This window comes from Paramisgurnus dabryanus, chromosome 11 (assembly GCF_030506205.2).
Source record: "Paramisgurnus dabryanus chromosome 11, PD_genome_1.1, whole genome shotgun sequence".
NCBI classification, from domain to species: Eukaryota; Metazoa; Chordata; class Actinopteri; order Cypriniformes; family Cobitidae; genus Paramisgurnus; species Paramisgurnus dabryanus.
In genome coordinates this window covers 34,170,908-34,196,509 of record NC_133347.1, presented here as the reverse complement: position 1 = coordinate 34,196,509, position 25,602 = coordinate 34,170,908, and the positions used below count along the sequence as shown (strand labels likewise).

At 38.5% G+C, this 25,602-nt stretch overlaps 1 long non-coding RNA gene across 1 annotated transcript; it reads left to right on the top strand.

Annotated features, from left to right (window-relative positions):
* The first annotated feature begins 10,035 nt into the window (after positions 1-10,035).
* Positions 10,036-20,101, top strand: LOC135753290 (uncharacterized). Its single transcript, XR_010533566.2, has 5 exons — positions 10,036-10,581; positions 11,406-11,443; positions 11,543-11,578; positions 13,129-13,173; positions 19,443-20,101. It is a non-coding gene; the product is annotated as an uncharacterized lncRNA (long non-coding RNA).
* The last annotated feature ends 5,501 nt before the right edge of the window (positions 20,102-25,602 follow it).

Genomic DNA, 25,602 nt, shown 5'->3' with positions numbered 1-25,602 from the left:
GTGCACCAGATGGACAAAGAGGGCCAAAGTTACTGTTGGTAATACCATCTTGTTTACAACCTGAGTTTTTAAGATATGCACATGACAATCCACTAAGTGGACACTTGGGTAGACTTAAGACACTATTGAGATTGATGGAAGTTGCTTATTGGCCAACATTGAGGAAGAATGTGTGGAAATATTGCAAGGAATGCCAAACATGCCAAAAGTATAAACCAACCCTTACTAAGTTATCTGGCTACTTACAGTCTACTCCTGTTGTAGACCCTGGACACATGTTGGGTGTGGACTTGATGGGACCTTTTCCAAAGAGTCCAAAACAGCATGAACATTTGTTAGTTGCAGTGGATTATTGTTCAAAGTGGGTTGAATTGTTTCCGTTACAGGTTGCCAAAGCACCTCAGATAGCACGCATCCTCATTGATGAGATTTTCACAAGGTGGGGAACCCGGGTCTACCTAGTATCTGACAGAGGGGCACAGTTTACCTCGAATCTCATAAATCTTGTATGCAAACAATGGAGTGTAATACAAAAATTAACCACAGCATATAACCCTCAAACCAACCTAACAGAACGCATTAACAGGACACTTAAAACCATGTTCGCTTCGTATGTGAAAGACAATCATCGTAACTGGGATAAGTGGCTTTCAGAGTTCAGGTTTGGCATTATCACCGCCTGGCAAGTAAGTACTGGATTTACCCCAGCTGAAATTGCTATAGGACGTAAACTAAAAGGCCCACTAGAAAGAGCTCTAACAAAACCACCCGATCCTAGCAATCCCACCTATGATACAGTGGAGTGACAAGAGAACCTCCTCCAGCTTGTAAAGGAGAATGTGCAATGAGCTCAGTCTAAGCAGAGGCACTACAATAACCTGAGAAGAAAACAGACTGTCTATAAAGAAGGTGATCTCATCTGGGTTTGTACCCATCCTCTGTCAAAAGCTGATGATGGTTTCATGGCTAAGCTATCACCAAAATGGAAAGGTCCTGCCAAAGTGTGTAAATGTTCGGTAAATTACACTATTTCTTTCCTTGATAACACTGACATTGTTGATACTTGTCATGTTCAAAACTTGAAACCTTTTTTTGGGAGTTCAATCTTCAAATGAGGGGGGTGATCTGTAACAGTCACAAGCCTGTTATAGGGTAAGTTTTCCTCCTCACCACTAGGGGCACTAGAGGGCAAAGTGTGGGGATATAACTCATGTAAAAGGTAGAGGGGGTAGGTGTATCAGAAAAAGGATGAAGCCTGGGTTGGCCATGAAAATGTGAAGTCATGGTTGAGAAACATTTGCTTGATGCTCAACTTTAAAGACTTGTTTGTGCTGGAGGAGCATAATCCATGAGAAGAACTATGTAAATGGATTGGGACTGTTCTTTTTCTGGAGGATATACTGGACATTTCTGGACTTTGAGGCCCACAGATAAGACTTTATTATTCTTACTTGCATCACCCATGGACATTGATTGTCTTGAACTTTATATACATTTATATGGTGTGATTTTTTTGAAGTGAATATTTGTGATGGAAGGTTGAACTTGATTGGTGTGAATGTGTTTTCTTGCTATATAAACTACAAAGATTTTGCATTTAATGAAAGGCTTTAGTGTGGGTTTATATTTTGTTAAATGGACTATGTTAATGCAGTAGGTTTCCTTTATAAAAAATTGTATTACTGTTTTTTGGGTTTAGTTAAATCAAGAATGGTTATAAGTCTTATAATACTAAAAAAATACCAACCTACTTGGAGAGGCATAATCCATCAACAAGGACTTTATCACCGACAGACAGTAGTTAAGACATCAAAGCAACTTTCCATATTAAATCTGAAGGGAATGCAGTTTGTCCTCTATTGGGACGTATCCTGTAAATGCATCTATAAATGTGCTATTGGTAATGTATGTGCAGGGTAGTGGTATGTACAATTATTAAATTGAAGTCCCTGTAAAGTCAATCTTGAAAATTGTTTTGTAAACTCACCATAAAACAGAAGTAGCAATTGCCTTTTTTCCACATGGTTACATACAGGGCTTGACATTAACACCCACCAACCCGCCAAATGCAGGTAGATTTCGGCTGTGGCGGGTAAGACAGCCAATCCCACTAGCCACTTTGGCAGGTTGAATATAATTTTTTAATTGTAGTTTTCTTAAAAGTTATGCGAAATGATAAACGATGCACAATGCAACACTGGGAAACTACAATTCCCATGAGCTCTCTGCATCCAGCGCAATGCACAGAGACCATTTGTTGAGACGCTTGCGCGATCAGCGGAGCATTGCGGACCAAAGCGTCACCTTCAATCAAAAGGAAATCAAAGGAAACTCGCCAGCTAAGAGGTTCGCACATTATTTTAATGTACGCTAATTTGGGCAAAAATAATGCCCTCTCGACATTAGTCATTAACTCTTTCACCGCCAGCATTTTAAAAAAAAAGTTGCCAGCCAGCGCCAGCGTTTTTCATGATTTTCACCAAAGTTTAATGCCTTCCAGAAAATGTTCTTCTTTAAATATATAAACATACAATATACCAAATGAAAGAACAGACCCTCTGCTTTCAAACAAAAAAACCCCGTTTCATCATACCTTTAGTGGTTCTTTTGTAATCAGCTTTTGAATATGGGTAGGTTTCTGCAAAAACACCCAAAAAAATTTTTTGTGACGGACTTTTCATAGAGATCCCATTCAGAGCGATCTTTAAAACAGACACGGACATGCAGCCGCTTGCCATAGAGCAATACTTCCGGGTTTAAAAAGTTGCGGAAGGGCGCCACCCGGTGGATAATAGCGGTATTGCGGAAAGACTGAAAATCTCGTCATTAGCGGGGAAGCGTTTTCTCTTAATTGACGAGATATCTCGTCAATGGCGGGGAAAGAGTTAAAAGTCTTAAATCACTTTTAACAAAACCATGATCAAGGTTTAGTTGACATAGAATTTATGTACATTTCTTGACAGTATTTACTGCTGTTTTTAATAAATATTTAAAGTGGTTGTCGAAGGGTTTGTGTTTATCTTTTCAGTTAATCTTCTACACCCCTGTTCCACTTTTAATATATTCATTCAAAGTTAATCGATTTATGTGTCACGGGGTGATTCAAGAGCGGAACTAAAAGTGGCAACTAATGGTTCCGCCTGGACGAGAATCCGTGATGCACCACTACTTCTTGGTTACTCTGGGCAACCGAATTTGGGCTTCATTGCAAGCAGGTGTGGAAATAAACGTGGCGATTGGTGATTGGGTGAATCCAGGAAGAGGTAGAGTATAAAAAGAGCATTGAAGGAACAGGAAGATAAGTTGTTATTCCGGTCGAGAAGGGAGGTGAGACGGAGCAGCGAGTGGGCTGAGAAGGAGAGAGAGAGAGAGAGACATACTAAGGATATTGTGGAATTGGTAGCACACCCGAAGAGGAATTAAAGAAGTAGTGAGTTCCATATATGTAAGAAGTCTTCATTGCAATCTTGTGTTTACATGCACTGCTTGCTCTTCAGTCTCCCGTGTTGATCATCGGCTTCATTGAAGGACGCATTGGGGAGGATAAGGAGAGTGTTTCACCCGTCGGGTGCTTTGTGGACATCGGACAGGAGAAGGACATTGTCGTGGATCGACAAACCCATAAGTATGCATTGTTACAGCTCTTGTAATGTTTGTATGAGCGGTGTATGCCAGCATGACTCAAAGGAGAACACCAGTGTGGATTACGGCTGCGGGGTGATGCCTATCTAGCCATCCTTCACGTCAGCCTTTCTGTCTGCCATCCCGGGTCTACTCCTAGCTCTTGTGGCGATGCGGCCTTAAGTCACCGTGAGTGTGTGGATTGCTGTGGGTGAGTCTTGTCACTGCTGTGTTTACACTTAAATATTTTCGTGCAGTGGTGTGTAAATGTTGTCAGCACTCACCCCTTAGGCTGAAGAGGAAGCTCTGGATGAAAGAGAGTGAGCTGGTGTCGTTGGATGACTGCTACCTTTATACATACCCAGACGGCGATCTATAATCCATCCCTTCCAACTGCTGGTGCTGTGAACTTTGTAAGGAGAGGAGTTCGCTTTGAGTATAGTGTGAAGTACTAGGGCGTAAAGATTAGATCAACTACTGTGTGGAAAAGTGGACGTGCTGTATTGTGTGTGAGTGTTTCAGATGCCCGCCCCTATCTAGATCTCTGGTCACGCTGTGGAAGAGAGGAGAGGGAAGCGTTAGGCCGACTCATATAGTACATCCTTGGTGCGGTTCTGCAATCTGGGATACCCGCCTGAGAGATTCTACCTGTGGCCGTGTGAGGCCCGACGTGCAGCAACCTGCCTTGTACTTCCACCGAGTCCAGTGGTGATGTATTCGTATTTATCTGCTCACTGAAGTATTGTCGTCGCTTATAAAGCTCTGTGTGTGTTGCTGCAAATCCTTAGTTTCGAGCCAAGAACTCTGCATCGACGAGGGACTGTGTCACGATACGTTGGGAGTCCCTGTCTAAGTGTGTGGCCACCAGGAATCCGTCCCAGTAAGGAGGATCCGCTGAGTGTGTGGGAAACTACGTTCTCTCTCGGGGTTGAAGGTCTGGGGACTAAAGTTGTACTCCCGTCGTCTCCGGGTTAGTGAGTTACATCCGTAAGGCTAAAGTTACTTCCCCTTTAAACTTACCTGTGCATTCAAGCTACGAGCCCAGTGCATTTGCCCCTTGACACCTACCTGTATATCCAAGCTACGAGCCCAGTGTATTTGCCCCTTAACACCTACCTGTATACCCAAGCTACGAGCCCAGTGTATTTGCCCCTTGACACCTACCTGTATATTCAAGCTACGGGCCCAGTGCATTTGCCCCTTGACCCCTACCTGTATATCCAAGCTACGAGCCCAGTGTATTGCCCACTTTACACTTACCTGTGCATCCAAGCTACGAGCCCAGTGTATTGTCCCTTTACACTTACCTGTGCATCCAAGCTACGAGCCCAGTGTATTGTCCCTTGACCCCTACCTGTATACCCAAGCTACGAGCCCAGTGTATTGCCCACTTTACACTTACCTGTGCATCCAAGCTACGAGCCCAGTGTATTGTCCCTTTACACTTACCTGTGCATCCAAGCTACGAGCCCAGTGTATTGTCCCTTTACACTTACCTGTGCATCCAAGCTACGAGCCCAGTGCATTGTCCCTTTACACTTACCTGTGCATCCAAGCTACAAGCCCAGTGCATTTTCCCTTTACACTTACCTGTGCATCCAAGCTACGAGCCCAGTGCATTGTCCCTTTACACTTACCTGTGCATTCAAGCTACGAGCCCAGTGTATTGTCCCTTTACACTTACCTGTGCATCCAAGCTACGAGCCCAGTGCATTGTCTCATTACGCTTACCTGTGTATCCAAGCTACGAGTTCAGTACATTGCCTCTTTACACTTATCTGAGTATCCACGCTACGAGTTCAATGTCCTTACCTGGTTCTCCTGTGTTGTTGTTTGAAGTTGTGAACTCTGCATAATACCTTCTATACTTACCTGTAGAAGTCCCCTGACGTCTGGAGACGGAACGCTGGACCCTTTTATACTCTCCTAAATAGCCGAATACTCACCTGTGTGTTTTCTAGGCCGTTCTAGGCTGACCCCCGGGACCCCACTGATTCACTGGACACCTCCGTATACGACCGCAGGATACGTATCTGTTGGGCTAAACAACCCCAGGTACCCGTTCTCTTCCATACTTGCCTTCATACCTACCTGTGTGCGTCCTTTCCGTCCAAGAGCCAGGAGTGGAGGAATTGGGCTGCAACGGCTGTGGACAAAAAGGAGGAGCTCGATTAGGAATACCCACTGCAAGTCACGGACGGACACGATCTCACAAAGGCGGAGCAACTTGCCCCCTGTCCCCGTGAGAGTCCAGGCGACTCTGAAAGACCCCGCTCTCCCTGGCCCGGAGAGTTAGAGTTTTAGTGTCCCCTTCCCCTTGCCCTTTCTTTATTTTGAATAATTTAATAAAATTTGTTTTAATTGTTACTTACTGTCTCATGTGTCTGGTCATTGGGGTGCTTTTGGGACCTCCTCAAGGTGGAAACTAGGGAGGGGAGAGACTCACGACATCTGTTGTCCGCTCCGACCTGTGACATATGCCTTACTAGCATGTTTTTCATGAACCTAAATATATGATATGATCTATACTGATATACCTGGCATATACCAGATAATAAATGTTTTCTTAATTTGGGTGGTTAGACTGCATTTGAAATTCAAAATGCCTCCAAATAAGCTAAAGCAAGTAAATTTGCTCGAATTAAAGTCATTTTAGGATGCCAAAGTCAGGTTTAATCATATAAAATTTATTTGACCAGCATCAAAATTGTGGACAGTAAAAATGCTGAGTGGCTAGTAACTTTGGAAAACAACTAGCCACTTTGGCTGGTGAGCAAAAAAGTTAATGTCAAGCCCTGGTTACATAAATACGAGTGAAACCAGCTTCTCAGATGAAATAAGGCAGGGCTGGATTTGAATTTGTCCATCGAGATCTGATTGATCATTTGAAGTTTGGTTGTGTTGGTAATTGCTAATCGCAGCGATCTTCTCATGTACCCCATATCATATGACTGGTAGTAAAGAGAGATCATTTTGAGGAGGGGAGGAGATTTGCATTTTATTTTCATAGAGACTTTAACACATTATAAATATTCAAATTATATTGCTGAAACACAGCACACAAACTGTAAACTATGTATTACTTAATTGCCGAGTTAGATCGTTAAACATTTTTTTTTACCATTTCTGAGTTCAGAATATCTCATTCGGCCTCGGCTCGATGATGCACTTAAACCACAGTGCATGGCTCCGCCCATAACACAATCGAAAGTATCTATTCAGGTTGTAGCAGTATTAAAAGTTGAGATGGACAGCAGCTTTCCTGTAAGTGTGCGTGGGTTTAACACTGACAGCAGAGAATGCTGCCTACTTTTCCAAGATTTCAAACAAATTTTATTTAGTTGCCATTTTTCCATTAGTTGCCAAATTTGATTGGATTGCTAATAGCAATGTGTTCATAGTTTGTCACACCACAGAAAAAAAATTGTATCTTATTTAATATCTCACAATTAATAGGGACTTTTAAATATGCATGCGTGAACTCCTGGTTTAAGGGGCATGTACACCAAAGCGTTTAAACGCAGCTGAAAAAGGCAGGCGGACACCGACTGTAGGCGTTTGCCAGCTTTTTATTAGCTGAGTGCTTTGGTTGATACTTCTGCTTTGTTTATTTAATTTGTTGAATGATGTGCTGGTTGGTTGTTGTGATATTTGTCCTGCCCCTCCTCCACTATGATTGGACAGCCGAGTGAGAACTGACATTGGTTGAAATGCCCAGCTTGTCAAAGTTTAAATTTGTTTAATTTGTCGCTCAGCACAGAAAAAACGTCAGCTGCTGGCGCCATTGGAAACAATTAAAAACATATGCCGGCCACCAGCGGAAATGCTTTGGTGTGCTTGCTACCTTTGAGAGGTCCGGGGAAGTTTGCTCACAAGAAAGTGACAGTCATTGGTTGTTGCTACGTTACCTGGATAATTCAGGCATGACAATAGCTGTAAGTGTGTTTTGGTACTCGACCCGACTCCCTTTTCCAAAGTGTTTTTCAAAAATCAGGCAAAAGGGAGTTGGGCCGAGTACCAAAACACACTTGTATCTAATCAACAGTAAGGGGCGTGTCTACTAACTGACATTGTTGCCTGGGTTGTACATGTGTGGGGCAGGTCAATCAAAAGAAGGTCCAAATGGGATAGGTGTGTGTTTGTTTAAGTGATTAATTCTTCTTCTATTTCTTTACGCCATTACAGCATCTACGGCTATATTCATGGCAAGAACAAGTTAATCCATACACAAGTTTTATTCAGACAAGTTGATCCATACACAGGTTGGGGATTTGGCATCTTCAATCTGCCTAACTTGCATGTTTTTGGCCTGTGGGAGGAAACCGGAGTACCTGGAGTAAACCCACGCTGACACAGGAAGAACATGCAAACTCCACACAGAAAGGCCACCTGCCCTAGTTTAGGTGATTTCAAATGTCAACATTGGCTTACAAAAGATGTTGGGAGTAACGCATTACAAAATATAATATATTACAGTAATATATTAGTTTTTGCTGTAACGCAGTAATTTAACGCATAACTAATAAAATTTTGGTAATATTTTACTCGTTACAGTCTTAGTAACGAGCGCGTTACAACAATGCATTTCAAAAATAGACGTGTTATTTTAATTTTTTTTATTTTTGACCAATGCGCGCGACCAGCATCCACACAGGAAAAAGCTGCGGGTAAAATAGTAATGGCTGCGTCCCAAACAGCATACTTCCATACTATATAGTAGGTGAAAAGCACTACTTCTCGTACTCTTTGCCTACTATATAGTATGGACGTAGGCGGTTTGGGACGCAGCGTATGTCTGTTTCCAGGTGCTGTATGCAGCATGTTTTTTTTTTTTGTTTTTTGTTTTTTTTTTAGCAGTAGCTATTCTGCTCAAAAGGAGTAGGCAGAAGCAAGAAGCTTATAAACGCCCTCCCCAAAAATTAATATTACAGTAATACAAAAATCATAATACAAAACAACACGACCACAATACAACATCAAACAAAACAAATCAAACAATATACAATCAGACAAAATTTATATACACTTGCAATGTCCAATGATAACAATACTCCTAATGATAAACACGTTCTTCTTCTTTATACCTTTTAAAAATCTTTTGTTTGTATTTATATTTAAATAGATTAATATTTGGACAACATTTCATCTCCATCTCCAAATTATTCCACTGTCGCACCCCATTAACTGTAAGGCTAAAACTTTTCAAGGTTGTACTATGTTTTTGCATCCTAAAATTCATTTCATCACGTAATGCATAACCACCAGTGCGTTCTTGGAACCTTCTTTGTATTTGGCTTGGTAACAATTTGTGCCTTGCTTTATATAGCATCTGTACTGATTGAAACTCAACAATGTCATAAAACTTCATGATCTTAGATTTTAAAAATAATGAGTTTGTATGGTCCAAGAACCCAACTTTGTGAATTAATCGGATAACTCTTTTTTGCAACATTACTATTGGTTTTAATGTACTTTTATAAGTACTACCCCATACCACAGAGCAGTAATGTAAGTAAGGCAAAATCAGAGAACAATATAAAGTATGCAAAGCTTTGGTGTTTAAAATATGCTTTACTTTTGCAATTACCGAAATGCTTCTTGAAATTTTAGTACTTACATATTTAATATGAGAGTTCCAAGTAATTCTATCATCTATAATAACTCCAAGGAATTTAATTTCATGCACCCGCTCTATAACAACGTCCTGTATCTGAATTACTTCCTGAGCATTAGAATTACCAGGTCCGAATATCATCATTTTGCTTTTTCCCAGATTTAATGATAATTTATTTTCTTTGAACCACTTATTAACACGTTTGAGTTCCAAAGTAACTATTTGACACAGTTGTTTTAAGTCGTTTCCAGACGCAAAAATATTTGTATCATCTGCAAACAAAATAAATCTAAGTATTTGAGATGTTTTACAAATATCATTTATATACATGTTAAACAGTTTTGGGCCCAGTATTGAACCTTGAGGCAAACCACACACGATTTCTTGATAACTTGATTGATAATCTCCTATTTTCACATATTGTTTTCTATTTTCCAAATAACTGATCATCCACTGTAATGCGACTCCTCTAATTCCATAATGTTCTAGCTTATTAATTAAAATATCGTAATTTATTGTGTCAAATGCCTTACTGAGGTCAATAAATAATCCTATTGCATATTTCTTTTTATCTACAGCATTAGTTATTTCATCAATTGTATCAAAGAGTGCATGCGAAGTTGAACAATTATTCCTAAAACCAAACTGATTATCTGAGAGTAATTTATTTCTTTCAATAAAACTACTAAGTCTAGAATTAAAAACCTTCTCTAAAATTTTTGAAAATTGCTGTAAAAGTGAAATAGGCCTATAATTAGTAAAGAGATCCCAACAAACATGAGACGTCCAAAGGACGTTCAGATTATGTCCATATCGGGTCGGTCGGTCCAGAACCTAATCTGCACCTAATCTGCACGTCTTAACGACGTGCAGATCCAGTACAGTATTTGGACGTCTGACTACGACGTCTTTTGGACGTTGATATGCAGTTCAATATTTGAGGGTCCGTTCTTGGACGTCATTTAGACGTTCAAAACAGGTTCAGAAAAAAAATATAAAAACGTATGCAATAAAAACGACAAATGAGTTCTGATTCAAAACAATGTAACATGACGTTTTTTTTGTGAAAATTCTTTAAGGTGATAAAATATGTTATATTTTTATGAATGAATGTTCACAACGCGTGCCAAAATCTACTGCATTTCTTTTGTGTAATTTGCAAATTAAACCAAATTCAAGTGTGATTTACAAAAATAATCAACATTGCAATTTTAAGTTTAACCACACGGGTGTGTAAAAGCTTAGGTGGCGAGGTGGCGCGTGATCTTTTTTTGCACGTGATCAACAGACGTAATTAAGCATCGCCAGCGTAAACGTACTCAACGGACACAACCTGCTGTGAACAGGTAAGTTATGTTTATCCATTCCAAACAGTGTGTGTTTATTTTGTTTTGTGTACTTATTTTATTGTCAAAAATATTTTTGTTAGAAAACGTCGAGTTTTTCGAGAATTGTTTTCGATAAACTGATGACAGAATTTGACACCGCGGAGGATAACGTTCCGTAGGCTATTTTTAGACTTGGTTAGTTGTTATTAACGAACTGATGCCTTGGTTAGTTGTTAATAACTGACTGTTAATATGTTCGCGTATTAAATATTTTTCAGTGAGTTATTTTAGACCGTCTTGGGGAACTCTATTATCTCTTTCAGTCCGAGGGGGACTCGTTCCTTAATAACAGCCACGTGAAACTAAATACACGGTCGTAAAATTGACTTTTTCTTCCCACACAAAAAATGACATCCGTCCTTTTATAATATTAACCATTTGAATGCATTTTTAATGATTTTGTCTAAGTGACATGCTTGAAAGTGGGCTTCTATGGTAAAAGTTCACCTGTCAATCAAAGAGCTCCGTTCAATACAAGCGCACAGGCACTGTAGTAGACAGCCAGACAAAGAAGTGATTAAGTAAGGAAACTAACATAATGATAACTTGATAATGACCCCCTTTGCCTTGCAATCTATTCATAAAATTAAGAGCCTTTATTAACCTTTGGAATTTAAACAAAATAGAATAATTGTCTTTTCTGTCATGTTCTTAACATACTGTTTAGTCAATAAAGATGAATGAATACTGAATGCATATTAATTTACAAAGGCATTTGCAATATATTTGACTTCTTTTTCTCCTTTCTGTTTTTGTAAACAGGACCTACAAACACCCCAAAGGCTCTTTTCAGAGCCATTTGACCAAGCATCTTTGTACAGTAAGTATTTGTTTTGATTAACCTCAAAGAAAACAAAATACATTTTAATATATGCTGACGTTTGTAATATCTTGCTCTTTTTCAATTATGTTTCAATAGTGCCGGTTTTCCTTCAGTAGTGCCAGTTTTCCTAAGGTAATTTAAGATCTTTTTAATTAACCATTTTGTTCAATTTCATGTAAAGGTCCCGTTTTCCGGATCCCATATTCCAAACTTTAGTTAGCATTTAATGTTGCTGTTAGAGCATAAATAATACCTGCAAAATGATAAAGGTATATTTTCTCTAATACAATTCACCTTTCAAAGCCTTCAGTGACCTGCCGGTTTGTACTACAGTCCTCTACTTCCTGGTTGAATGATGTCAATATTAGAGGTGTTTTTTCCTAACCTCTACCCACAGGAATATATCAGTCACCAGCTAAGCTCAAATGCAGTGTTGCCAGATAGAATTGATGGTTTCTACCCCAAAAACTGTCCAAAACCCACCCAAAGGCACAAAAAATGCCCAAAACATTTAATCAACATTTTGATTCAATTTGATCAGCATTTAGTTCTTTAACTACCACAGTTATTGCACTATAGACTACTATAGCTAGCAATTAAACCCCAGCAGCTACAGAATCACAATAGTAAAATGACAACATAACTCGTTTACATATACAGCTATGCCCCTCACCACATGCAAAATGCACGTTTACAGTGTATATTTAGATAGTTTTGGGATAATACAAATATCTAATTCGTTATTAATAAATTCAACAATGTCTGATTTTATCTATTTATATTATTAATAATAATATACCTGTATTATACTCCTTATAAACAGGTGTGTGAGTAAGAGCTAGAGATCGTATAGGCTAACTTTTAACGTTAAATGCACAACAATAATTGGCTGTATGTTAACATGCAAGGATGCTGAAAAGCACTATGAACATCTGAACCTTTCAGAACTATGTAGCCTACGAATCATTTTGATTGGTTGATTCTTTGTTATTTATAGGGGCGGTTTCCCGAACAGGGATTAGACAGAGCTGTCCAAACTGAAAACAACTTGCAGTGACATCTTAAAACACATCAGTGCTCTTTGTTTTGGTTCAAAATGCACACAAGTAGGGGTGGTTTCCCGAACGGGTATTATTTTATGCCGGGATTAGGCCTTAGTATAATTAGGAATTCTAACTAGTTTTCAACAAACATGCCTTACTAAAAACATTACTGGTGTCCATTTTGAGGCTAAACAAAGGACACTAATGTATTTTAAGATATATCAGTGCAAGTTGTTTTCAGTTTGGACAGCTCTTATATTTATTTTAGTCTAGGAGGACTAATCTAATCCCTGTCCGGGAAACCACGCCGTAATGTTTTTAGTAAGGAATGTTTGTTGAAACTAGTTATATTTCCTAATTAAACTAAGGCCTAGTCTTAGCTTAAGCTAATCCCTGTCTGGGAAACCACCCCATAATGTCCCATGTTTAAGACTGCATATCTATACACACGCATGTAATAACTTTTAATTTGCTTGTCTTGATTATTGGCATCCTAAGATATTATATAACTGCCTGTGACATTCTTGGAGTTTGACTTTAATAATAACATAATTCTCAACACTTGGTAATGACTGTACTGTAATATTGTGTGTCAACAATTGCAAATAACATATTAATGTTCTTTCTTTAATATATTAGATTTTACCTCGTCCTCCACTGCCTCCAGTAATTCCTGGTTTTAAGGTTAGTAATTTTTTTGTTTGTTTTCAGTGCCATTCGTCTCAACCCTGACTTCCTAAATAGTCTAAATTTGAATACAAAAATCTGGGCTTGATTTGGTTTTTCTGAAGGTGTTTAAAAGATTTACTGTTTTTGATCCTCTGGGTCTAAATGACCCTACAATGTGAATAAGACAAGTTACAATTTTTTAATAGTTTAATTTGTCGAAAAAAGAAATGCATCCAATATTAATGTGAAAATAATATACATGTACAAATCCCCGGTTCTAGAGAACAAACATACATACTTTCTTAAGCACACACAAACACACAAGTAGAGTTTTTTTACAGATGTTATATATACATCAGGGTTCCCCAAATCTTACCCTGGAGGGCCGGAGGACTGCAGAGTTTAGCTCCAACGCTGATCAAACACGCCTGAGCAAGCTAATCAAGGTCTTCATGATCACTAGAAAATCACAGGTGGGTAAGTTTGATTAGGGTTGGACGTAAACTCTGTAGTGTTCCTTAACTCCAGGATAAGATTTGGGGAACCCTGATATACATAGTCATCATTCAGTTATTATTGAAGAGCCACACAGATCCAAAATCGAAACTGACCTGTATTGCAGTGTGTCATGTAGCTGCCCATCAATGTAAACAATGTGCAAAGTAGTTGAACCAAAAACTTTAATACAAGTTATTGGCTTCTAAAGTAGGTCGACTCTTACTCACTGAAACGAGTCGTTATATGGACTGATTCTCCTGCCTGACATTTTCCACGTCACACGAACACTTCCACGTCACACGAGATACTAATCTCCGCCTACAGCCTTGCCTGCGGGAGAAACGAAAACTATGACCTGCCCAAAGCTAGTTAGTGTGTAAACATCATGCTGTGTTTTCAGTTTGTGCTGTTTTCACTACCAAAGGAGACATTTTCAAGGAGGGTATACTAAATGTTTGGCTGTGAAGAATCTGTGGTTAAAATTAGGGGTCGATCGATTATCAATCTGGCCGATTATAGACGTCGATATTAAGCATTTTGCCGACTATCAACATCGGACATTTTAAAAGCCTATTTGCCGATAATGTAATTTGATTTGAAATGCACTATTTCGGCTCTGACGCAGCCATGGATTTAGTGAGAGCCGTCGGAACACGGAACAGGGCACTCTATTCAGTTGCCTACAGCAATGCCTGCCCCTCGCCCATCTGATTTGTTGGGAGTCATGAGTCCGGCCAATCAGCGCAGGAGGCTGAAGACACCGCAGAAAGCGCTTGCTAACTCGAGCTGCTTTGCAATGATTTCGCTCTGTGAGTTGACACTGCAATACAAGAGTTTAGCACGCGTTTCAGGCAGTTGACCGAGCTGGCATTTGCACGTCAATGTAAGTCATGTCATTTTAAAAATACAAGCCACTTTAAAGCATAAAGAACTTGACCACTTTGGTCTTCACTCAGTGTGCTCTTATGCACGCGCACACAGCCGCCTGCTTGCAACAAGTAACAGATCAAGTTATTTTTTGCGACTTATTTATTACACAGAAATGTTCATATACACACGGGTATGCTTAAATGCCTGTTTTGAGGACATACAGTTGCAATCAGAAATATTCAACCCCCTCACCTCAAAAAACATTATAGTGATGTTGATAAAAAAATAATAAAAATCTCTTGGAATGTTAAATATTTTGGAAATCTTCTTATACCCAAGGCCCTTCAGATGTGATGAAATAATCTCCTCTCTTAGCTTTTGTGGAAGCTCCTTTGTCTTTCCCATGATTGCAACTCACCTTGAAGACCTTGATGGTTGGAGTTTATATATGCATCACAGCTGAAGCAAAATGGATCGTTATAGAGTTCCTAAAGGCTTAATGAGGTTTCAGCTGCACTTCAGGCCATAAAATCTGTCAGAAAGCTTTAAAAATAACAATATTATATAGGGGTTGAATAATTGTGACATGGCTATCTTAACAAAATATACTATTACACACAAATACTACATCAAACATTTTCTGTTTTGATTTTATGCCTCACTTAACTCATAAAAACTCATCCAAAGCAGAATCCCGCACTTTGAAAAGATTTTTATTTATAAATCCTTAAAAAACTCTTTGGGGGTTGAATATTTCTGATTGCAACTGTATATACTTAAGGAATAGGCTGTTGAACCAACTAATTGTGCCTATGATATGGTATTAATGTTATAGTTTTATGAAAACATTTGTAGTCTTTTTAAAAACATACAGAATGAAGCTATGAAGGCAATTAAATTAATTACACCTATTACATAATACAAATTGTTTAGTTAATCATTATATCCATATGATTAGGGATGCTCCGATCAGGATTTTTGCAACCAATACAAATTACCGATCTTTTATCTTCGCGATCGGCCGATACCAATTCCAATTTTTTTAGCTGATATGCAAGCTATTTGATGACTGTAACTGTTACATTTTTTTCTAGATAACGTAATACCACAGATGTTGCCTTTGTTATATTACTTACAGTAATTGGGTATATTATTGTTTTAATAGAGAATCAAATAAATTAGCACTCTTCTCCAAAGAGTTATTTAATATCTCTTTAAAAACGTTTGTCTCCTAAGAGTACTGAAAATAAAACACTTCACAGTCTTTACTGTATGTATTAAATATACACACATTCGTATGAAGTATAACAGTTCCTTAGTCAAGAGCAGAGAGTGATTGTATTGAGAGATGAATTATGATACTGTAGCTTTAAGACGTGAGAGAGATCGCTCTGTTCACTTGCACTGATGACAGGCTGCTGTGTGTGCGTGCGGCGGCTGAACGCAGACAAGAGCAGCTGTGAGGAAAATGAACGTTTAAACGCTCAAATGTTGTTATTATTAATATGATTGTTATAATTAACATTTCTTAGAGTCAGAAGAATTAAAAATGTTTCAAAGCATTGAGAGTTTTTGTCAGACCCTGAGTCTTAATTTTGACATTAATTTTCATTTTTACACCAGCCATATCAGTTCAGAATATCAGTTGTCGGTCTACTTGATCAGTAATAATCGGTATCGGCATTGGCTCTGAAAAACACATATCGGTTGACCTCTAGTTAAAATAAATTTTTCACAGAGGGATTTATTAACTTAGACGTTTGGCAATGAAAGATTGTTCAGTACCCACTTTATTTGAAACAACATGCGTCTCCTAACCACAACCTGTAAGTATGAGTATAGCTACATACTTGCTTAAATGAGTGTAAAATGCCTATCATCGTTTTTATTGCTTCGTTGTTTAAACTCGGAGAGTCACGTTAGCAAGCAGTTAACGCATGCTCACTTATTGTTTTGCTATGACCCGGTTAGTTTACATAAATGCTTAAATGAGTGTAAAATTGTTAGTTTCTATCGTCGTTTTTACTGCTTGGATTAATGATGAATGATGGAGTTGTTTAAACTCTTAATATACTGTCAGAGAGTCACGTTAGCAAGCAGTTAACGCATGCTCACTTATTGTTTTGCTATGACACGGTTAGTTTACATAAATGCTTAAATGAGTGTAAAATTGTTAGTTTCTATCGTCGTTTTTACTGCTTGGATTAATGATGAATGATGGAGTTGTTTAAACTCTTAATATACTGTCAGAGAGTCACGTTAGCAAGCAGTTAACGCATGCTCACTTATTGTTTTGCTATGACACGGTTAGTTTACATAAATGCTTAAATGAGTGTAAAATTGTTAGTTTCTATCGTCGTTTTTACTGCTTGGATTAATGATGAATGATGGAGTTGTTTAAACTCTTAATATACTGTCAGAGAGTCACGTTAGCAAGCAGTTAACGCATGCTCACTTATTGTTTTGCTATGACACGGTTAGTTTACATAAATGCTTAAATGAGTTTAAAATTGTTAGTTTCTATCGTCGTTTTTACTGCTTGGATTAATGATGAATGATGGAGTTGTTTAAACTCTTAATATACTGTCAGAGAGTCACGTTAGCAAGCAGTTAACGCATGCTCACTTATTGTTTTGCTATGACACAGTTAGTTTACATAAATGCTTAAATGAGTGTAAAATTGTTAGTTTCTATCGTCGTTTTTACTGCTTGGATGAATGATGAATGATGGAGTTGTTAAACTCTATGGGGCGGTTTTCCGGACAGGGATTAGACTAGTCCTAGACTTAAACACTTAAGAGCTCTCCAAACTGAAAACATCTTGCACTGACATATCTTAAAATACATCAGTGCCCTTTGTTTTACCTCAAAATGCACACAGGTAATGTTTTTATTAAGGCATGTTTGTTAAAACTAGTTATATTTCCAAATTAAACTAAGGCCTAGTCCTGGATTAAGCCAACCCTGGTCCGGGAAACTGCCCATATATACTGTCAGAGAGTCACGTTAGCAAGCGGATAGCGCATGCTCACTTAGGTTTTGATATGACCCAGTTAGCTAACATAAATGCTTAAATGGGTGTAAAATGTTAGTTTTTGTTGTCGTTTTTATTGCTTGGATTAATGATGAATGATGTGTATTAATGTCGATTAGGGATGCAGCGATTAACCGGTTTCACTATTAACCGCACTTTAAAATGTCAGGGTTAAGTAACCGTAAAGTTTTCACTACACTGCGTGTTTTTGTTTCACGCACGCACAGACAAACCAGATCCACGAACCACCAAGAGGCGCATGCATCATGATGCACTGTATGACAAAGCTCCGCGTTCAAAAGAATATGTGGCCGCGTGACGTGTCTCTTGGTTGTTCGTGCATCTGGTTTGTGTGAGTGTGTATGTGTGTGTGTGTGCGTGCGTGCGTGCGTGTGTGTGTGTGTGTGTGTGCGCGCACTTACATGAGTACGTGAAAGAGCCAAACTCCATGTCTGTACAGCATTAAAAACCCCCTGCTCGTGGATCAAACCTGGGCGGGGCTCCTGGTGGTCTGACTGCATTTCCTTATGTTGAATACTTTTAACGCGTTTATGATTAATTAATGAATAGCTTGAGTTAACATGTTAATCTTGCCACCCCTAATATTTATATTTTATTTTTGTGTAATATAAAGCTACACCTGTCAAAATGACTCGCAGTACCTGGTCCAGGATGACCCTGTGTTATTATTCGTTTTGAGAACGACTTAATGAATTCGTTTTACTTCAAACAAACCAAAATAATATACATTTATTCAGTCCAAATGTAAAATTACATTTATTCAAAAGATCATTAAAATGAATAGCCTATAGGTTTCAAAAGACACCTATAATGTTTAAGTCAAAGCCAGCTAAGTTATTATTATTATCATTTGTCCAAGAATTGTAGAAAAATACACAAACTGAAAATACAGAAGAATTTAGCAATTGTTAAAAAATTTATTCATGTGATTTTATACATTAATGTTGTAAAAGAAATGAATTCTTAATAACCGTAAAACCGTGATTATTTATCAGACTATAACCGCACCATCAAAATCTATAATCGCTGCATCCCTAATGTCGATAATGTCTTCTCAGTAAATCATGTTAGCACTAGGTCAATACATGTTGCACTATTGTTGGTCTGTGCCACTGATCTGTGGTCTGCGCGGAGACTCTGTCAGTTGTCCAATCAAAGCAGTGTAGGCTACTGAAAGGTGGGGTGTAAGCAGACTAAGTCGTTGAATGGCTTCACACGAATAGTTGGGGGATCTCTGAGAAATGGGTTAATTTTAAATGTATATTTTGAGAAAATTACAGTGTGTTTTGACCTTGCATGCGTTTAAACCTGTTGTCCGGGACTAATAAACAGTGATAGGATGCTTAAAATTGTCATCTTACTGGCTCTTTACTTAATGTTTAAAATGTTTTAAATATTTTTTGTTTCAATGAAATGATTCAAAAAAAATATTTTTAATACAAACATGGCTTGAATTGCCTTTAATTCATTATGTCATGTCAAGAATAGCGTTTTACAATATTAATAACTATAGATTTATATCTAAATTAGCTATATAGTATGTAATATTATTTGTTATTACTGTAATAAGTAAAAAAATTAATCTGTCAATATAGGTATTACAGTAAAATACACTAAAAATAAACAAGAAATAGACGTGCTGCCAGTACTGTAAAAATACAGGGAAATTGTTAACAGATGATAAATCATGAGGTGAAAATTTACACCTAGAGGACAGTTGGTACAGTGCTGCAAAAGCTATGAAGTAAGGGTGTACAAAGGATTTAAACCTTGCTGTTTTCTTATAACATGTATGTGTACTTGGTGTATGACTACAGGCTGCTTTTGCATATTTATATTTTTTGTCTTTCCATTTTTACAGGTGGAGTAATGGAGTAAAGATGCAACGGAGCAGCTGATAAGAAAACATGCTTAAGATCATCTTAAACGTGCACCATCAAGAAAGGGAGGGGTACACAATAAACATTTTTTTTAACATTACTTTTTGAATAGATGCACTTTTTAATTTTTTTTTTAAAGTATATATATTGTTTATTTATGTTGTTTTTAAATGTTATAATTGTATTGTTTTTATTTGTTGTATTTAGCTTTTATGCATTTGTACACACACAAACACACAACCACATTTATACAAAATAAGTTTTGAATAAATACGTTTAATGGAGTGCAAAGTGTGAGTCTTTATTTAGCTAAATGATGTCTAAAATGAGTCTGCAGTTGACGTTATAAGACGTTGAAAATATGTCCACAATGACCACATTTCAACTAAATTTGGACCTTAAAAAGACGTCCTATGGATGTCATTATTGGACGTCCAAAAGACGTCAGAAAAAGACGTCGGAAAACCTTTCATTCTGCACCCTGATGGGGACGTCTTTTCAACGTCTTTATTGGACGTCCAAAAGACGTCAGAAAAAGACGTCGGAAAACCTTTCATTCTGCTCCCTGATGGGGACGTCTTTTCAACGTCCGACAAAGATGTTGAAAAGACGTCTTTTGGACATACTTTTGCTCAGTGGGATGCATATCTCCTGCCTTAAACAAAGGAATCACTTTTGCTATTTTCATACCTTCAGGAAATTGGCCAGTTTGCAATGATAAGTTACAAATGAATGTTAACGGCTTACTAATACTTTCAATAACACTTTTTAAGGTCTTCATATCCATATCATAATGATCTGTCGAGGTTTTATTTTTACACCCTCTAACAATGTCCAATATCTCATTTTCCTCAACAGGTATAAGAAACAGCGTTTTAGGATTTGTATCTATTAAATCACAATTGTATCTCTTAACATTTGCAATATTTGCAGCATGTTCATTTTTACTTTAATTTTGTATTTGACGCGTTTCTTAAAGAGCCGAATCTGGGAAGTCCGCGGCTGTATAAGCATTGACTAAAGTGGTCGCAATCAGGTCCGGTGTTGTGTGAAATTCTGTCCCCGTGAAAAACTGTCCCAATGGGCGGAGCATACATGCATATTCATGAGGTTTCTTCACAAGATGGGCGCGGATTTTGTACTGCGAGCGATCGCATGGAATGGTCATTATTTTTGTTTCAACTCTTGTTTGATGGATTAGTTATCTAAGGTAATGAAGCCGAACTGTCATACGTTTCATTTAGATGTACAAGAATGTTTGGTTTTTTTTACAATTTAGGCTAATGCGCTTTGGGCAAATAATTTGATATGAAAACGCTATGTCATGGCTACAAAACATCGTTTATGCTGTTTAACTTACGCGTGTGATAAGTGCACAGATCGAGCACATTTCTCTTGTTCCTCGTTTGTCTTTGTCCTGTCTTTTAAAGTTCTCCTATAAGCTGTAGTGTATTTTAATGCATCATAACTTTTACAAGAATGATCTGCAGTAAAGCTACTGTAACTGAATGATCAAATAAACACTTTGAAATGTTCTCTGTCTGTTGTTGTTTTGCTTCTTGTCAGTTTTTAAACGCAGTTTTACTTTAAAGGGCCTGTCACAAATAAGCCGTTGCAGTTATTGTAATGCATTCAGATTTGCAATAGCATCTTATCATGGTCAAAAACACAAAATCACGTATGAAGGACAGATTTTCATGACATAGTCTGTGTACTCATGTTTCCCTGGTGAGTTAAACATGTTAATGAAATGAAAAGTTTTAGACCCCTATTTGAACAGCTTATCTAAATGCAAGACCCATGTTGTGAACAGCTGAAATATTTTTTTCAAAGTATTTTCCTGTGTGCTATGAAAATAGGTTGAGACAGACCAAAAAGGTATACCAGTTATATAAGGAAATTTACAATTCGTAGGCGAAACAAAATAGCTTGTCAGTCCTTAAAACAAAACACACAAATTAACTTAAAGTATTGTATTTATTGCTTAAATACATAACATATATACATATTACAAAATTAAGCTTAACGTAATTTCAAAGTTGCCATCCATTACAAACCTAAATGACTCTATAACAAAAATACAATTAAACCAAATTCAAAATCGGCATCCGTGACAAACAAATACATTAGACAGACTGGGTTGGTTTACACATTCCCAGTGAAACCAACTACTGCAACAATCACACTGAATCTGAAAAAGAAAAAACACACATGACAACATGTTTTAATGCAAGGTAAAAATGTATAGAGCATACTGCTTTTATTAACACACCCAACAGTCCTCAATGTCATCCGTGAAAGAATGTTGGTCTCCACATGACAAACATAATTCGGACAGATCATCTGTGGAATAGAAGGCATCAATTTGATGCACATAATGTTAGAATATTAAGTAAGTGTGTTTGCGTGTGTGTGTGTGTGTGTGTGTGTGTGTGTGTTATACCACTTCCTTGTAGCAGACAGAGGCCTATTTGTTGGCGTAGCAAAGAAATGTTGTCTGCTGTGCTTGCAAACTGGAAACTGCCACCTGTGAGAATAGCTTCTGCAAACTAAAAGATAAGGGCAAGAAAACTTAAACACATTAATTCACATGTGAAATATTACAGACTATGCATAACAGCAACTTACTTTACAGACAAATACACCACATGAATTGCCGTCCTGTTGGAAGCAGTGCGGTACAGTGGAACATTTCCACTTTCCAACCTTTCCCCTTCTGTCCATAAATTTGCTTTGTTGGGTTCAAAAGTATTTATAATGTCAATACAAGTTAACAGTCAGACCAACAAATAAGAAATGACATGGCTGGCATATTTTAACTCAGTGGTTCCCAAACTTTTTCAGCGTGTGGCCCCCCTTGTGTGCGGGGCATTCCTTAGTGGCCCCCCAAAGAAAATTTGTGACAATTTTTTTTTCTAAAACTCAACATTTTAATTAAAAAAACATTAAATTATACAAAAAAGTAGTGATTTTGGTTAGTAGCCTTATTTTTTTTTAGGTTTAATTACACAGAATTCATGATAAATTTATGTATTTCATAAAATGTCATAAAACTGGGGCCCCCCTGGCACCATCTCGTGGCCCCCAGTTTGAAAACCACTGTTTTAACTGACCTTACAGCCTTTTCGCACTGAAGCAATTTAGTCCGGTTTTACCCCAATGAGTTAATGTATAAAATACTCCATTCCTTACGATATATCACCTGTAAAATGTTAATGAAAGAATGAATCAGGTCCTAAATTTTTTCACTGTGGTTTCTAAAATGTTATGAGTTCAGAATGGAAAGAAACAGACCAGAAGTGTCCAGTGGTGATTCTCATTAATGGACCCAATCAGTACATCATATTCATCTGGATTCAGCTGCAGTACAGATACATAAAATACTGTTAAAGCTCATTATACTAGATTTCAGATGACATGAAAGATTTAATTGCAGAATTCAGAAATTTTACCCTCTTCATAGAACTGCCATTGCCCTTCCAGATGTTTGTGGCCTGAAAGGAATCAATGACATATGCCTTGCCTGCATAGTTTTTGGTCAGCAAAGTCAGATATGCATTGATTACCTAAACAAAAGAGAACAAAGTTCACAGTTATTTACAGTCTTTTTAACAATGTAAAAACCTACCCAGTCTCACAAAGTTTTGTGATATAGTCACGTATTTTTTTGATTATTTTTTCGTGCTATTATCACGAAATTTCGTGTTTTTTCGTGATCGTATAACGAATTCCTGTTTTCGTGTGATTATCACGTATTGGTTACTCAACTGCTTTTTCCTATTTTTAAACCATTGTCGCTTCGGTTTAGGGTTAGATTTGGTGCTTGCATTAGAATGTCACTTTATATATTGGTTTATACTATTTTTTCTGATTTATTTTTTTATATGTCGCCTGGCGTTGGGGTTAGAGTTGGGTTTGGTTAGGGATGTCATTTTATGTAAATCTAACCCTAAACCGAAGCGACAATGGTAAGAAAATAGGACAAAACAGTTGAGTAACCAATACGTGATAATCACACGAAAACAGGATTTCGTTATACGATCACGAAAAAACACGAAATTTCGTGATAATAGCACGAAAAAAGAATCAAAAAAATACGTGACTATATAACGAAATTTCGTGAGACTGGGCTGGTAAAAACAGGTATGACTTGCATCACCTACTTCACTTTCAAGCCTTTCTCCAGGTCTGAGGCGATCGACATCCCACGTGAACACTTTGTATGGGCCAATTTTACTGCACAATACACCACCTTTTCTTTTGGCCCATATTTCTTGCAATACTGTGTGCAAGATAAACATTTATTTCCAATCCATTTGTCTACATTGAAAATAACATTTCTGTAATTCATATAAAGATGTACATGCATGTCATCAGAAAAATACATACAGATTGCACTGTTTGGCTGGGAGGTCGAGGCACAGACTGGTGGCTGGGAGGTCGAGGCACAGACTGGTGGCTGGGAGGTCGAGGCACAGACTGGTGGCTGGGAGGTCGAGGCACAGACTGGTGGCTGGGTGGCAGGACAAGCATGTTCCTCCAAAAAATGAACTAAATGGTCCTTGTTAATTTTGGGAAATGGTTGTCCTTTGTCGTCCCTTAAATCTATAGACTTACCGTCTACACTCATCACAGTGTATGGACCAATGAAGTCTGGGTCCAGTTTGCCTCCCTTCCTCTGCCTGCTCCGTATATTTTTCAGCAAAACCCTGTCACCAACCTTAATGTCTAAAGACAATTGTCACGGCCGGGGCGGACCCAAGCTAGCTACCAGGCCACGCCCCTCTCCTTTTTTCACTTCGAGGAGGTTCCCAAGACCACCCCAATGACCAGACAGACGAGTATACTACAATTAAAAGGAATCTTTATTAAATATTTAAAAGGAAGGGGAAAAAGGGGAAGGGCAGTTTAAAAACAATCTGCTTCTCGCCTCCAGGGCGGGTTGGACCAGGAGATGGGGGCCAAGGGTCTTCTTCCTTGTTTCTCTTGAGCTCGTGGCGCCCTCCGCTTCCTCCTGGAGGCAAAACAAGGAAAGTACAATTAATGTTGGTCCAGCACAGAGTCACAACTTATCTGACTGTTGTTTCTGTCTCTCTCTTGCCCTCAGGTCACTCCGTCTCGACCTCACTGGACGCAGGGGATCCACCACAAGGCGTGGCTGCAGACACAGGTAAGTTACCCTCTGTACAGGTAGGTTACTCACAACACTTGGGCCTTTGGTTCGTTCCAAAGCATACGTGGACACAGAGATAAAGGGTTTCTCACCACTGACACTGCTTGGTTTCCTTCGAGGCGTTGCTGCAAACACAGGTAAGTAATACACTGCACAGGTAGGTTACTCACAACACTGGGGCCTTTTGTTCACTCCGAAGCATTCGTGGAGACAGAGGTGAAGGGTTTCTCACTACTGACACTGTTTGGTCTTCTTCAAGGCGTTGCTGCAAACACAGGTAAGTGATACACTGCACAGGTAGGTTACTCACAACACGGGGGCCTTTAGTTCACTCCAAAACATTCGTGGAGACGGCGGTAAAGGGGTTCCCACTACTGACACTGCTTGGTCCTCTTCGAGGGGTTACTGCAAACACAGGTAAGTGATACACTGCACAGGTAGGCTACTCACAATACGGGGGCCTTTGGTTTACTCCAAAGCATTCGTGGAGACAGAGGTGAAGGGTTTCTCACTACTGACACTGCTTGGCCTTCTTCGAGGCGTTGCTGCAAACAGAGGTAAGTGATACACTGCACAGGTAGGTTACTCACAATACTGGGGCCTTTGGTTTACTCCAAAGCATTCGTGGAGACGGGGGTAATGGGTTCTCACTACTGACACTGTTCGGTCCTCTTCGAGGCGTAACTGCAAACACAGGTAAGTAATACACTGCACAGGTAGGTTACTCACAACACTGGGGCCTTTGGTTTACTCCAAAGCATTCGTGGAGACGGGGGTAATGGGTTCTCACTACTGACACTGTTTGGTCCTCTTCGAGGCGTAACTGCAAACACAGGTAAGTAATACACTGCACAGGTAGGTTACTCACAACACTGGGGCCTTTGGTTTACTCCAAAGCATTCGTGGAGACAGGGGTAATGGGTTCTCACTACTGACACTGTTCGATCCTCTTCGAGGCGTTGTTACAA